Source organism: Moschus berezovskii, chromosome 6 (genome assembly GCF_049115385.1).
Source record: "Moschus berezovskii isolate FMDL1 chromosome 6, NW_MosBer_1.0, whole genome shotgun sequence".
NCBI lineage: Eukaryota > Metazoa > Chordata > Mammalia > Artiodactyla > Moschidae > Moschus > Moschus berezovskii.
Genome location: NC_142465.1, coordinates 113,860,174 through 113,873,720, shown reverse-complemented (window position 1 = coordinate 113,873,720; position 13,547 = coordinate 113,860,174). Strand labels below are relative to the sequence as shown.

At 46.5% G+C, this 13,547-nt stretch overlaps 1 protein-coding gene and 1 long non-coding RNA gene across 2 annotated transcripts in view; one reads left to right on the top strand and one right to left on the bottom strand.

Annotated features, from left to right (window-relative positions):
* Window positions 1–29: 29 nt before the first annotated feature.
* LOC129536313 (uncharacterized) lies at window positions 30–7,191 on the bottom strand. The gene is made up of 3 exons (XR_008681794.2): window positions 6,959–7,191; window positions 4,153–4,358; window positions 30–1,035 (listed from the first exon to the last, which is right to left on the bottom strand). It is a non-coding gene; the product is annotated as an uncharacterized LOC129536313 (long non-coding RNA).
* A 111-nt stretch (window positions 7,192–7,302) lies between these two features.
* The window catches only part of CSNK1E (casein kinase 1 epsilon), a 36,748-nt gene continuing 30,503 nt past the window's right edge, over window positions 7,303–13,547 (top strand). Inside the window, exon 1 of the mRNA XM_055394562.2 lies at window positions 7,303–7,371. The gene's annotated coding sequence lies outside the window, so the exon portion shown is untranslated. The remainder of the gene's footprint in view (window positions 7,372–13,547) is intronic.

Below are 13,547 nucleotides of genomic sequence, written 5' to 3'. Positions count from 1 at the left end.
AAAGTGAAAAGGGAAAGTGAAGTGGACGTTAGATGCTGGCTGGAATGGGATTGGAGTGGTGGGCGGCTTTGGGATATAACCCCATCGTAGGCTGGGTTAGAAAGCCCCCCCTTCTCTCAGAAGACCTAAGTGGGAGGGAGGCTTGTGTTCTGTGGCCTTAGAGTCAGAAGACCTGGGGTCCCTTCTGTTGAATCATCTATTCCTGATCGGCCTGAGGCCCTGCTTTGGGCCAAGACTGGTGTCAAGTACTGAGACCAGGTGAATCCACAGACTCTGTCCCCGAAGAGCTGAGAGCCTGATGGGCTAACAGTTCTGGAAACCCTTCCCCATCACCGGTGTGAACCAGGGAGCCAAACAAGGAGGCGTGACTGCTGTCAAGTGGGAGGGGGATGTGGCCAGGGGCGGGGTCCTAGAGGGGGTCCCAGAGGACGCAGCCGCTGCCCAGAGCAAACCTGAATGGTCAGAGTCTCCATCTCCCCCAGAACTCCCTGGTAAGGTCTCAAAAAGCCTCAGAGAGGAGGCAAATCAAGTCTTGAAAGAAACTGCCATAATTCAATCAGGAAAAGAATCCCATTAATTGAGTCAGAGAACCACTTAATTGAATTTCTTTCCAAATGCAGGCCTATTCAAAAAGTCAGTGAATCCAAATGCTGCTAAATTTAAAGTAAACTCCCAAATAATTTAATAAACAGGCCAGTCCAGTCAAATCCCTGATAAATCTAGCCCGGAGTCATTCCAATCCTATGACTGCTCATGCAACCAGCTTATCCTTTTCTTTCTTTCATTTTTTTTTTAAATAAAGTATAATTCAGGCACACAATAGTCCACTTTGGTCAAATAACCAGAAAGTTCAGGATGAAGATGGCCGGCGCCAGTTAAATGAGAAATTCGTCACGCCTTCGCCAGCTGGGGTGACATGGTGTTGGGATGGTCAGTGGGAGGGCAGGACCCATAGATGTGAACGGGATGTTGGGTGCACCGCAGTCTTGTGCCCTCAGGGAGTCTTTCTCCAGCTCTGAGACTTAGTATTCACATCTGAAAAATGGGGAGGTGGCTGTGAGGATTAAAACAGGAGACCAAGGCAAGAGTACCTCTTCCCTCATTCCCTTCTTTACCCGGAGTATCGTAGGAGAGGAACCTGCAAACTCTGCTGACCCATGGAGTTTCCCTTTCTGTAAAATGGACTCTTAAATTTTTAATTTAATGTAGTTTTTGGAATGGAAAATATTTCCACACGAATCAAAATTCCGAAGTTACCAAGTAGGATACAGTAAAAGCCTCCCTCCCATGCCTTTTTCCATAGCCACCATTTCTTCTTCCCGACAGCATCAGGCTCAAATATTGCTGGCCAGAGATACTCATATAATACACATAATGGGACTTCCCTGACTGTCCAGTGGTTAAGACCCTGTGCTCCCACTGCAAGAGGGCATGGGTTTGATCCCTGGTCAAAAAACTAAGACCCCAGACATCTCAAATCATGGCTAAAAAGATGATGGATAGATAGATAGAAAAAGACAAATACACATTCTTTCTCCTCGTCTTTTTACATAACAAACTACATATTCTTCTCGGAAACTTGTTTTTTTTTTTTTTTTCCTACTGAACAATACTTCATGTATTAATAGATCTTTCCCCATTTGTGCATAAAAATACTTCCTCATTCATTTATATGACCTCATTATGGTCCATTGGATGAAAGTTCTATGATCTATTTTGGTGTTAGAGTTGCTTCGTCATGACTGACTCTCTTGCGACCCCATGGACTGCAGCCTGCCAGGCTCAGATCCTCATTGATGGACATAAATTTCCAAAACACACATTCACAGCTATAAACAACTCCCCCCCCCCCGCCTTTTTTTTTTTTTCACATAGATCATTTTTTTAAAAGTCTTTATTGAATTTTTTGGAAGGACTGATGCAAAGTTCAAGCTCCAATACTTTGGCCACTTGATGCAAAGAACCGACTCATTGGAAAAGATCCTGATGCTGGGAAAGATTGAAGGCAAAAGGAGAAGGAGGTGGCAGAGGATCAGATGGTTAGATAGCATCACTGACTCAAGGGACATGAATTTGAGTAAACTCTGGGAGATAGTGAAGGACAGGGGAGCCTGTTGTACTGCAGTTTATGGGGTCACAAAGAGTGAGGTTCGATTAAGCAACTGAACAACAACAACAGTTGAATTTGTTACAATATTGCTTCTGTTTTAGGTTTTGGTTTTTTTGACCTCTGAGCATGTTGGATCTTAGCTCTCCAATCAGGGATGGAACCCACACCTCCTGCGCTGGAAGGTGAAGTTTTAACCATTGGACCACCAGGAAAGTCCCCTAACAATCCTTTTCATAAGCTAATTCCCTCCTGTGTGACAACAGTAAGATAAATACCTGGATTTGGAATTCTGAGGGCAAAGAAACTGTGCAGTCATCATTTTGATGAATGCCATCATTGCTCCCTCTAGGACTGTACTTGTTTACTCTCCTAGGGATGAAGCAGCCTGTTTCCCCAGAGCCTTGTCATCAGTGTGGTAACAAAATTCTATCTTTCCCAACCTGATGGGTGAGAGTGGAATCTCTGTGTAGCTTTAATTTGCATTTTTCTTAGTTTGAATGAGGCTGCCATCTTTTCTAAGTTTCTGAAATCTTTGCATTTCCTTTTCTGTGAACAGTCTTTCCATATTCTTAGTCATTTTTATATTATATTGTTTGGGTTTTTTTCTTACTGATTTCTAGGTGTTCTTCGTATATTAAAGAAAGGGTGATCCGTAAACATTTTCCTTCTGGAAACTTCCAGAGAGAGTCTATGCACATAGAAGCAAAGACATATACATTACAATGAATACTTTGAACTAGAATTTTCACTCAGTGGCCCAGGGGTCTGAGCTGGGGGTGGGGGGTGGGATCCCTCCAGTCAGAACCTTGGAGCTGGAGCTGAGGATGAGGTTAGACTTTCTCCTTTTTGGGACAGAAGCTAGTGACCCCCCCGTCAAGTTCCAATGGCTTCCTTAGGCCTCTGAGGGCAGGGGACACTGCCTGGGACAGCAGTCAGGCTTCATGGTCCACTGACCACTCATCATCAGACTCCTGGTCCCATGCTCTTTGCACTGTTCACTGTGTAATAACGTCTGCACACTCTCAGTACCTGACGGGTCAAGCCACACCCTCCCTCTCTTCCCTCTTGCCCGGGGCAGACATTTGTGATCACACGTCCACAGTGAGGAATGGAGTCATAGGCCACAGCCCAAATCACACCTCAGACCTTATTCATAATGGTGGGCTCATTCCTCTGCCTTTACTCCCCACAACAAACTCCTACACATGCTTAAAGGCCCAGCTTTAGTGATGCTTCCTCTGGGGAGACTCCATGACGCTATGGTTCTTTTTGCTTTGTTCTGCTGCAACTGCACAGCTTGTGGGATCTCAGGTCCCTGAACCAGAGTCGAACCCAGGCTCACAGCAGTGAAAGCATTGAGTCTTAACCACTGGACCACCAGAGAAGTCCCATCTTTTGCTCTCTTTTTTCTTTCTTTAAAAAAATATTTTTCTCTATAGTTCTAATCACTTTGTCTATGCCTATATTTACCAGAGCAAGAAAAAACAGTTCTTTAAAAAAATCAATGTATTTATTTATGTTGAATTTTTTTGAGGGGGAGTGTGTGCCATATGGGATCTTAGTTTCCAGAGCAGGGATCAAACCCATGTTCCCTGAGGTGGAAGCATGGAGTCCTAACCACTGGACCATCAGGGAAGTCCAGCACTGTTTTTTTCCCATTTCTCTGTCTTTTAGTGTCTCCTGAGATGAAGTACCAAATTTTACCAAGGGCATAGTTTTGGGCCTTAATTTCCTGATTTGAAAAGGAAGATCAGAACATAAAACCAACAAAGGATTGCTGAGAGGATTAAATGAGTCAGTTCATGTAAAATGCTCAGCACAGTGCCAGGCATATAGTAAGGGTCCAATATGTGGGAGCTATTGGTTATCACTAACCCTGTGACCTGGGTACCACTTCTCCCAGCCTAGTTTCTTTATCTATAAACTGTAGCAGACTGAATTCATGGTCATCAATGGATGCTAAAATCACTGGGTAAAAGTTTGATGGTAAAAGTTCTAAAACAGAAGGATGAGATTAATGACTCCTAAAGCCACTGATCAACCTTGCTAAATGGTGGAACACCCCAGGCTGTGGCTGCTTGTCTGATGCACTGGGAGAGATGCAACATCATCCATGAAACATTCTTGAGAGAATCACTCAATCCAGATCAAATCAAGCCTCCAGGGACTTCCTTGATGGTCCAGTGGTTAAGACTCTGCCTTCTGATGCAGGGGGCCCGGGTTCAATCCCTGGTTGGGGAACCACATGCTACATGGCCAAAAACAAATAAATAAATAAGAATTAATTAACGAAAAAATCAAGCCTTCAGTTTTTAGAATCTACATTTAATTACCAGTTTATGAAACATAAGGATAGCGGAGCATGTTTAAAGACACCACAGGGTTGCACTCAACCAATTCTAGATGGTGGAAAACTTGGTCTGGACTATTATTCAGCCACGAAAGGGAAAAAAAGTATTGATACATGTGGCCACACGGTGGAAACTTGAAAGCATGATGCCAAATGAAGCCAGACACAAAAGGTTGCATATCACGTGATCCCATTTATGTAAAGTAACCAAACTAGGCAAAAGACAAAAATGGCTGAGTGGTCACCAGGGGCTGGAAGAGGGCAGAAATGGGGAGTGACTGCTGGTGGGTATGGGGTTTCTTTTTCTAGGATGATAAAAGTTTTAGGGGCTTGCTGCTGCTGCTGCTGCTGCTAAGTCACTTCAGTCGTGTCCGACTCTGTGTGACCCCATAGACGGAAGCCTACCAGGCTCCCCCTTCCCTGGGATTCTCCAGGCAAGAACACTGGAGTGGGTTGCCATTTCCTTCTCCAATGTGTGAAAGTGAAAAGTGAAAGTGAAGTCGCTCAGTCGTGTCCGACCCTTAGCGACCCCACAGACTGCAGCCCACCAGGCTCCTCCGTCCGTGGGATTTTCCAGGCAAGAGTACTGGAGTGGCTTGCCATTGCCTTCTCCGTTTAGGGGCTTAGATAGGGATAAAGTAGTAGTTGCAAAACCCTGTGAACCTACTGAAAGCCATCAGATTGTATACCTTCTAAATGGTGAATTTTATGATATGTGAATTACATCTCAGTGAAAGAAAGAGATTTAAAAGATTTATCAATCATATATAATATGTGGGTCTTGTGTGGATCTGGATTCAAGCAAACCAACTATAAAAAGATCCTTTGAAGATAAACTAGGGAAGTTTGGACATGGACTGCATATTAAATTATCTAACAAAATAAATGGTATTACTTTCGACAGATGTTATAATAGTTGCGTGTGGGCCTATGTTTTGTTTTTTAACAAAGTCCTTATCTGTTAGAGATAATTACCAAAGTATTTATAGGTGAAATATGATCTCTGTATTTTTCTTTAAAAAATGAATGTGTGGTTGGGATTGACACATACATATTACTATATATAAAATAAGTAACTAATCAGAACCTACTGTATAGTATAGGGAACTCTACTCAGTACTCTGTAAAGGCATGTATTGGAAAATAATTTTTAAAAAGTGGATATATCTATATACACATAACTGATTCACTTTGCTGTACACCCGAAACTATCATAACATTGTAAATAAACTATATGCCAATACTTTTTTTAAGTGTGGGGGGGTAGATAAAACAAGAATAAAAAATGTTGATGTTTGTTGAAAATTAGTATTGGATATATGGGTTGATTATACTATATCCCCTCTACTTTTTAGTGTTATTTAAAATTTCCATAATAAAAGATAAGGCGGTAAAGGGATTGACTTTTCTTCTCTACATTTTGCTTACTCTCAATTTTCTGTAAAACATAGATGTTGCTTTTATAATCATAAGAATACATTAAGGCTATAAAATTAACCGAGAAGGCTGAAATATCTGAGCTGTCAACCTCAGAGCTTGGTCTCCCAGAAATTATGTCTGTGCCCCACCTCTCACCCCACCCCCAGGGTCCTACCAGGGTCACGCTAGCCTCCAGGCTTCCTGGGTGGGAGGGAGAGACTACTAATTGCTTCTTCAGGACTATTGCAAGGATTGCATGAAAGGGGCTTATTCTAAATTATAGGAAGTGCTCAATTAATGGGAACTATTTAAGAGATAGAGGGACTTTATAAAAGTGAAATAATCCTATTAGATGAAAATACAGGAAATAAGGATATAAAAAACAAGCTTCATAGTGCCCCTACCCAGAAATAACCACAGTGAACTTTTTCTTTAAAGGTTCTTTCCCATGCAGGAAATTCTGTTTGGCTTTAAAGTACAACTAAGCCTGCTGTCACCACTCACTTACAGCCTGCTTTTATTCTCTCGCTATTTTAACATATTTCCTTGTATGCTTAGCAGTTTGTAAACATAACTCTTAGATGGTTGCATAATATTCGATTGTGTGTTTGTGCTCTTCACCTGACCCGGGTGTTGGACACTTGGACTAGTTCCAAGTTCACCACGATAAAGAACACCACAGGAGACATGCATGCCTGAATGACTTCCTCAAGATAGATTTTCAGAATGAAATCGCGGAGCCCAAGGGCCAGCACATTTTCAAAGGACTTGGAGAGCTGAACATAGTGGTGCTCTTGATTTTTGCCACCATTTTGCTAGAATGTTCAACACTGAACTTTGCCAAATATAAACAGGCTCTGATCATACAAAGAAGATAGAAACAGTTTCTGACTATGGGTGTCAGATGGCAGGTAATTTTTTCTGATACCCAAGGGCTGGAATCACCCTTCTTTCACGCACACCCTTAGCAGGAGGTGGGGTCAGAGGGTAGTACAGAGAGGATAGGAAATGAAGAAAATACTCGGGGGCGGGAGGGCGGAATCACAGGCTACCCCCCCGTCCCTCCGATCATTCCTTACCCCAGGTGATGTGAACCTGGAATCTGAGAACTCAGCAGTTCTGTGTAAGCAGAGGGATTTGGGGGTGGTGGTGGGTCCTCCCCTCTCAGTCCGCCCACCCTCGAGGGTCGCACTTTGGAGGCACCGCTGATGGATGGCTGGGGGCCCAGTCCGAATGAGGTGTGCGTGTCGGGGAGGTGTGCGTGTCGGGGAAGTGTCCGCAGCACCTCACCCCGCAAACACGAGAATCACGAATCCCCGCGGGCCTGGAAGCGGGGGCGTGGCCGGGAAGCCGGGGGCGGGACCGACCTGGTGACGTCACGGCCCCGCCCCTGGCCGGCTCCCTCCTTCCTGCGCGCGGCGCCCTCGCGGAGTCCTCACCTGGAGGGACAGGTGTACGCATCTCGCATCGGAGGCCAGCCCACGAGTGTCAGGTGAGCGTCCGCAAGAGCTCCAACCGGGGGAGCTGAGAGGAGGGTCTGGGGTGGGAGTCCTCACTGGACACAGAAAAGAGACGGGTCAAAGAGCGGAGCTGGTCCGTCGTATGAGGAGGTACTGGTTTCTCCCCAAACTCCTACCTAGCTCTTGTTTATAGTCACGTTGTATTGAAAACGTAGACTTTGGAGGGATTTGAAGGAGGGGAAGCTGACGGGGAAACAGCAGATTTCCAAATATTTAAACCACAAATTATTATTTTTTTACACGATATCTTTTCTTTGTTGTAAAAGTAACAGACACTGATTGACTGGCAACTGGATAAAAGTGGGAAAGAAATCACCCATGGTGCTAACACACAAGCAAAACAACTGTGGCTATTTTGATGTATTTCCTTTCAATCTTTTTCCTAGAGGCAATCATTGTAGTGTAACTTAATTGTACTGTATTTACAGTTTTTGTGTCTTCCCCTCTTAACATTGTGTCATACGCATTTTCTTGTGTTGTTATTAGTCATTCCAGTATGTATAATCATTATTTTTAATGGCTGCATAATGTTACATTTGAAGGATGGGCCATAGTTGGGTACCATTCTGAACACTTGGAGGAAGGATTAGAAGTGGGGACAGAGATGTATAATAAAAAGAATATGGGCTCTAGGTCATGCAGGCCTTCAACAAGGGACTCTTAGGAAAGATCTTTGCTCTCTCTAAGCATCAGTTTCCATATCTGGGAAATGGCTACATAAATCTGTTTTCCCAGGGTATTGTGAGGATTAAGTGAGCTAATTTATGTAGACAATCCCCATCTCCCACCCAGCTCCCATGGTTCTGGCAGAAAAAGGGTCCACTTGTTTGTGAGTTTGGAGGAGGGATTTGGATGAGTGGAAACTGCTCAATGAGTGGAATAGAGGAAGAGCTGGGGAGGGAGGATGGGTTCTTGGGAAAAACCCCAGAATGGAGAGGCCTCTGGGTCTGGGAAAGATGGGCATGGCCATCCAGTGTGTTTGGGACAGGCACAGACAGGGCCCCTAAGGCCCTGCTGGCAACCTCCAGCCTCACAATGGATTCATAGGTTCAACTCCTTGGGTTCAACTCCTCAGCTTCTGGAAAGAGTTCAGAGTGAGCGGATTGGAAGAAAAGTAGAGTGGGCAGAGGTGGAGCTTAGTAATCAGCCCCTTGTACAGATAAGGAAACTGAGGCTCGAGCACAGGTGATTTGTTCAGGATCCACACAGGCAGCAATAACAGAGTACGTGTGGGGTCCCAGGCTCCTAATACCTTCAGGGGTCTCCACACCAGAGACTTCTGTGTAGAAAGAGGAAGAGGTCAGGGCTGAGTCACCAGCTGGGCTTATACCAGGCTAAGTTGTGCTTAGAGAAAACAGATGTCTCTGTTCTGCAAGCCTCCATTTTCTCATCTGTCAAATGGGGAGAATAACTCCTCACCTACCTACTTACTACCCACTGCCAGGCCTGCCTATCCACAGCTAGCCAGGGCCTCCTTCCACTTTCAGGGACATAGTCTGTCTCTGGTCATACACCCTTACTCTGAGCCCCTCATCTTCTTGACCCCTAGCCATCTTCAGGGGGACGGGGGCTGGGAACTTGTCAGATGCACTAGGCTGTGGCCACACTTCAGTTAGAGTGGGAAATCCATACTCTCCAAATCATCTGATTCCTGACCTGGGACGTTTTGTTCTGTATTTCTAATTTGGCTCTCCCATCATGTGCCCTGACAGCCTGCTCCCACTGGATGAGAAGGACTCTGAACCCTGGCAGGAACTCCTGAGGACTAAGAAAATCCTGTACTGAGGGTCTACAGTCCTCTGAGACTTTTCTTTATTCTTTTTTGGCCAAACTGTGGAGCGTTCAAGATCTTAGTTCCCTGATCCTGATCAAATCCCCCAGGGCCCAGCAGTAGAGATGCAGAGTCCTAACCACTGGACCATTAGGGGAATTCCCTTGAGGCTGTCTGTTTCTGCCAGGCCTGTCACTCCAGGACAGTAATGAGGGTGTCAGGCTCCCATAGCAATTGGGTGTCAGGGATCTCTGATGTTCTGAAGCAGAATCAGGGAAGTCACCTTCCAATTCACAGATAAGAACTTGAGAACTAATACTTGTTGAGAGCCTCGTTTGGCAGCCTCTTGTTCTAAGCGCTTTTGAGCCATACTATGAAATTATCACCCTATTGTTCCCATTTTACAGATGGTGAAAATGAGGCACAAAAAGTTAAATAAATTACCCACATGGAGCCAGGATTCAATCCTGGGCATGCTAACTCAAGTTTTTGTTCCCATTACTGCTGCTTCTTTAGCCTACAAAGGTGTCTGATTTGATGCACACCTGTTTTTCCAAATACATATCTGTTGTCATCTTCTGCCTGGACCATCAGGGCTTTCTGGGATGTTGATATCCTGCTGATGTCCTGTTGATGCCCTTAACCCTGGTCACACTGATTTCTAATGACTCATTCTGGGTTCTGAGTCTCCTGCAACTGACACACTACATCAGAGCAGGGCCCATCCCAAGGCCCAGATCAGGCCTGGCTCTGCTTCCTGTAACTGAGTTGGTAATAACTGCACATATCAATATGTGTCAGGCTCTGGCTACAGACTTTTGGTCCATCACCTCTTTTAATCCACTTGAGTGCTATTACCACACCAATTCCTGAGATGATGAAATAAGGCTTAGGAAGGTTCTATAAACTCACCCTGCCACATAACCCAGAAGTAGCTGATTGAGGAGTTAAAGCAGGGTCTCTACCATCACTGCCTCTCAAGTGAGAACTCATTGCAGGGGTCCTAAACACTAATGCAGACTTTGGCTGCATACCCAGTCTGTACAGATAATTTTGAACATGCCTTTTGTATTTAAATGTATGTCTGTCTGTTACAACGTAAGTGTGTGTGTATATACATATGTTCTCTGTGTTAATGCGTGTGTGTGTGCTGTGCGCACTGTCTCATCAGTTGTGTCTGACTCTTCGCTACCCTATGGACTGTAGCCCGCCAGGCTCCTTTGTCCATGGGATTCTCCAGGCAAGAATACTGGAGTGGGTTGCCCTCCTCCAGAGGATCTTCCTGACCCAGGGATTGAACCTGTGTCTCCTGAAGCTCCTGATTTACAAGCGGATTCTTTACTGCTAAGCCACTGGAGAAGCCCCAAAGTGTGCTTTATAAAACAAACATTAAATTAGAATACTTAGGGAATTCCCTGGTGATCCAGTGGTTAGGACTCCATACTTTCACTGTCAAGGGCTTAGGTTCAATCTCTGGGTCAGGGAACTAAGATCCCACAAGCCACCCAGCATGGCCAAAAATAAATAAATAAAAATAAAATAGAATGTTTAGAAGGCTAAGGTGAATAAGAACGCAAATTCCATTTTTTCTCTTCCTACACCCCCGTGGATCACTGCATGAACAGGTATTTACTTTGGACATAACCACCTTAGTGGGCCCCAGAATCCCCTGGATGCTTGCAGAGTGGCTGAACAGACTCATTCAATGGCGGCCTGAGGTACATGGGCAGGTCCAAGTTGGCCTGAGGAAGACAAAGGCAGACTGGGGCCCAGTCCCCAAGGATAGGGTGAGGCTCCAGGGTGGATCTGGGAGGGTAAACTGAGCCTTTCATGGCCTTTATGAACATTAGGTCAGATTCTCCTGGGCTCTCTTGGAGTTTTGAGCTGTGAATCAGGTGGGGCCATCTCCAGCTCCCAGGATTGTAGCATTCAGCAAGGTTCAGTCATGAGTGCCTAGTGCAGCGGCTGGCACGCTGTGTATCCAATGAACGTCAGTTTGCCAGCTCAGCTCCTCCTTCTTTTTTTCACCAATGTGTAAAACTCGAAGCTGCTCTGAGCTAACAGTGGATAAATCCCCTATTTAGCTGTTTTGGTTTGGAGACCCTTCTGACCTCCACCTTCCTTTTCAACCTTCTCCCCAGAGGGAGATTTGACTGGGTGCCATTTGACTCGTCGGCTCCCCAACCCCCAAATATCTGAGGTTTCTTCCATAAGGCATTCACTTGGGCTGTTCCTTTTTAGCTTCTGTCTCCTCGACACCCTCAAATCCTACCCACTTTCAAGTCCCACCTCCCCCCACCCTCCCCAGTGGCAACTCCTGAGTCACTGAAAGGGCTGGGGCTCAGCGTGCTTAGAAGGGGACTCAGGGACTTGTCTGGATGCTGTATGGGTGCAGCACCTCACTTGAAGTTAAGAAAACCCAGGTCGTACATCTCATAGAACACCCCAGTGGAGGGCGAGGGGCCGGCTGGCCACCGTTTGGTGCCTCTGCCGACCGCAGGCCATGTGGATCTGTCTGGCATTGTTAGTTCTTTTTTCTTCAGTATACCTAGACTCCCCCAGCGGGTTGTCAGCTCCTGGCGAACAGGGTCCGGTGAGCATCTCTCAGGCCCTGTGAGAAGCTGCATCAGGAAATGTTTGTGGACAGACATGTGACACTGTGGACACATGATGAGTCGCAGCAACTATGCTAAGTTGAGACGTGCTGTGGGAATTGGGGTTATTAGCCGTGGCAATCATCGTAATTCCCGGGCCTGGCTGATGAGTGGTTGTGTGTCCTGGGGATGGGATTCCTTGGATTCCCAGAGGGAGTCAACAGCAGTGTGAACAAGGGAGGTTGTGCCTTGTTCAGAGGGGCCAGGTGAGCCCAGAGGGGTGGCCAGGGGACAGGCTGAGTTGTCGGAAGGAAGTGGATGGGGGTGGGGGGTGGGGCTAGAGGCAGGGTGATGTGGTCCTTTGGTGATGCTGGAGTATTTTTAGTGCTAACTCTGCCTTTGGGACACGTGGCAGACATTCCCAACTCCTCTGGGAGTTGATTTCCCTTAAGAAGATAGCAGCATAGGAAATACTGAGAGAGAGTGTGCCCCTGCCAAAGGGCGGGCAAGAGCCCACCACAAGAAGGCAGGGAGAGGGTGAGGAGAAACCACAGGCCTGTCCCTGAGGGGAGGCTGTCAGGCAACATCTGGCCCAGGGATGGAAAGTGCCCGGCCCCACCTCCACCCCCACGACCACACACCCGAGCAGAGTTTGCTCATTGCACAAGTATTTATGGACACCCAATACCAACTGAGGGCCCACGGGAGTAGCTACAGGAGGGGTCCTTTCTCTAGGAGATTATGTTCATGAGCATTAAAAATAAACAAGCTTATGTGTTCAGCCTCCAGCAAGTTCTGTAAAGACAATAAAGTCAGGGTGATCCAGCAAAGAGAGCTGGAGGACAAGGTGGCCTGCTTTAGACTGTGTGATCAAAAAGGCCTCCGTGAGGAGGTGACTTCTGAGTTGGGTGTTGAACCATGAGTAGGAGGCAGTCATTGAAGACCTGGGTGGGGGAGATCATTGTAGGCAGAAGGAGTGGAGGGTGAGGGGCTCTGAGGTGTGACATAAAGAAAGACAAGAAGGAGAGAGGTTCAGGGTGAGACCTGAAAGGCAAATCAGGGCCAGATAGTGGCAGGCCTGGGAGAGAACGTGGATTTCATGCCGCTAGGAGCTGTGATGTATTTTCAGTAGCAGAGGGACACGACTTCAGCATTAACAGACCAGTGTAGGGTCTAAGTAATTCAAGCCAGGTTCAGAACACAGTTGGGAGGCAGATCTGACGGGAAGTGCACGTGTTTTGAATATGGGGATGGTGATAGGAAAAGAACCCTTTCCCACTGGGCCCTGATGTGTGTGACTTCAGGTATTTCTTAACAGAGTGCCCGGATGTGGAGTGTGTAGGCCATTCCCCATCCGGTCCAACCTTGAGTTTACAGACAGGAAGACTGAAGAAAGAGCCTTACAGGTCCCCTTGTCCAGCCCTCTGGAGGGGGGCTGTGAATTCTCCAAGGTCCCATTGAAGTTCAGGCCTCCTGGCCCTGGTCCAGGCCTCTTGCTGCCCTGCTGCCTCTTGGCTGAAGCTGGCAGAGGAGGGAAGAATCACTGCTGGAATGACCTGACTAGTCATGACGATGTGGTGAGGTCACCCAGAAGAAGCGTGGAAAAGCAGTGGAACCTGGAGAGGGCAGGCCAGGGCAGGGCAGCACTGTAGGCGCAGCCGGGGGGTGAGAGGGACATCCTGGAAGGGTCTGGGGCAAAGAGCCAGGGTGAATGGAATAAGGCAGTGTTTTCAGGCTAGCATGCCTGAGGACCACTGACCCTTGGGGCTCTCGGGAAAGACAC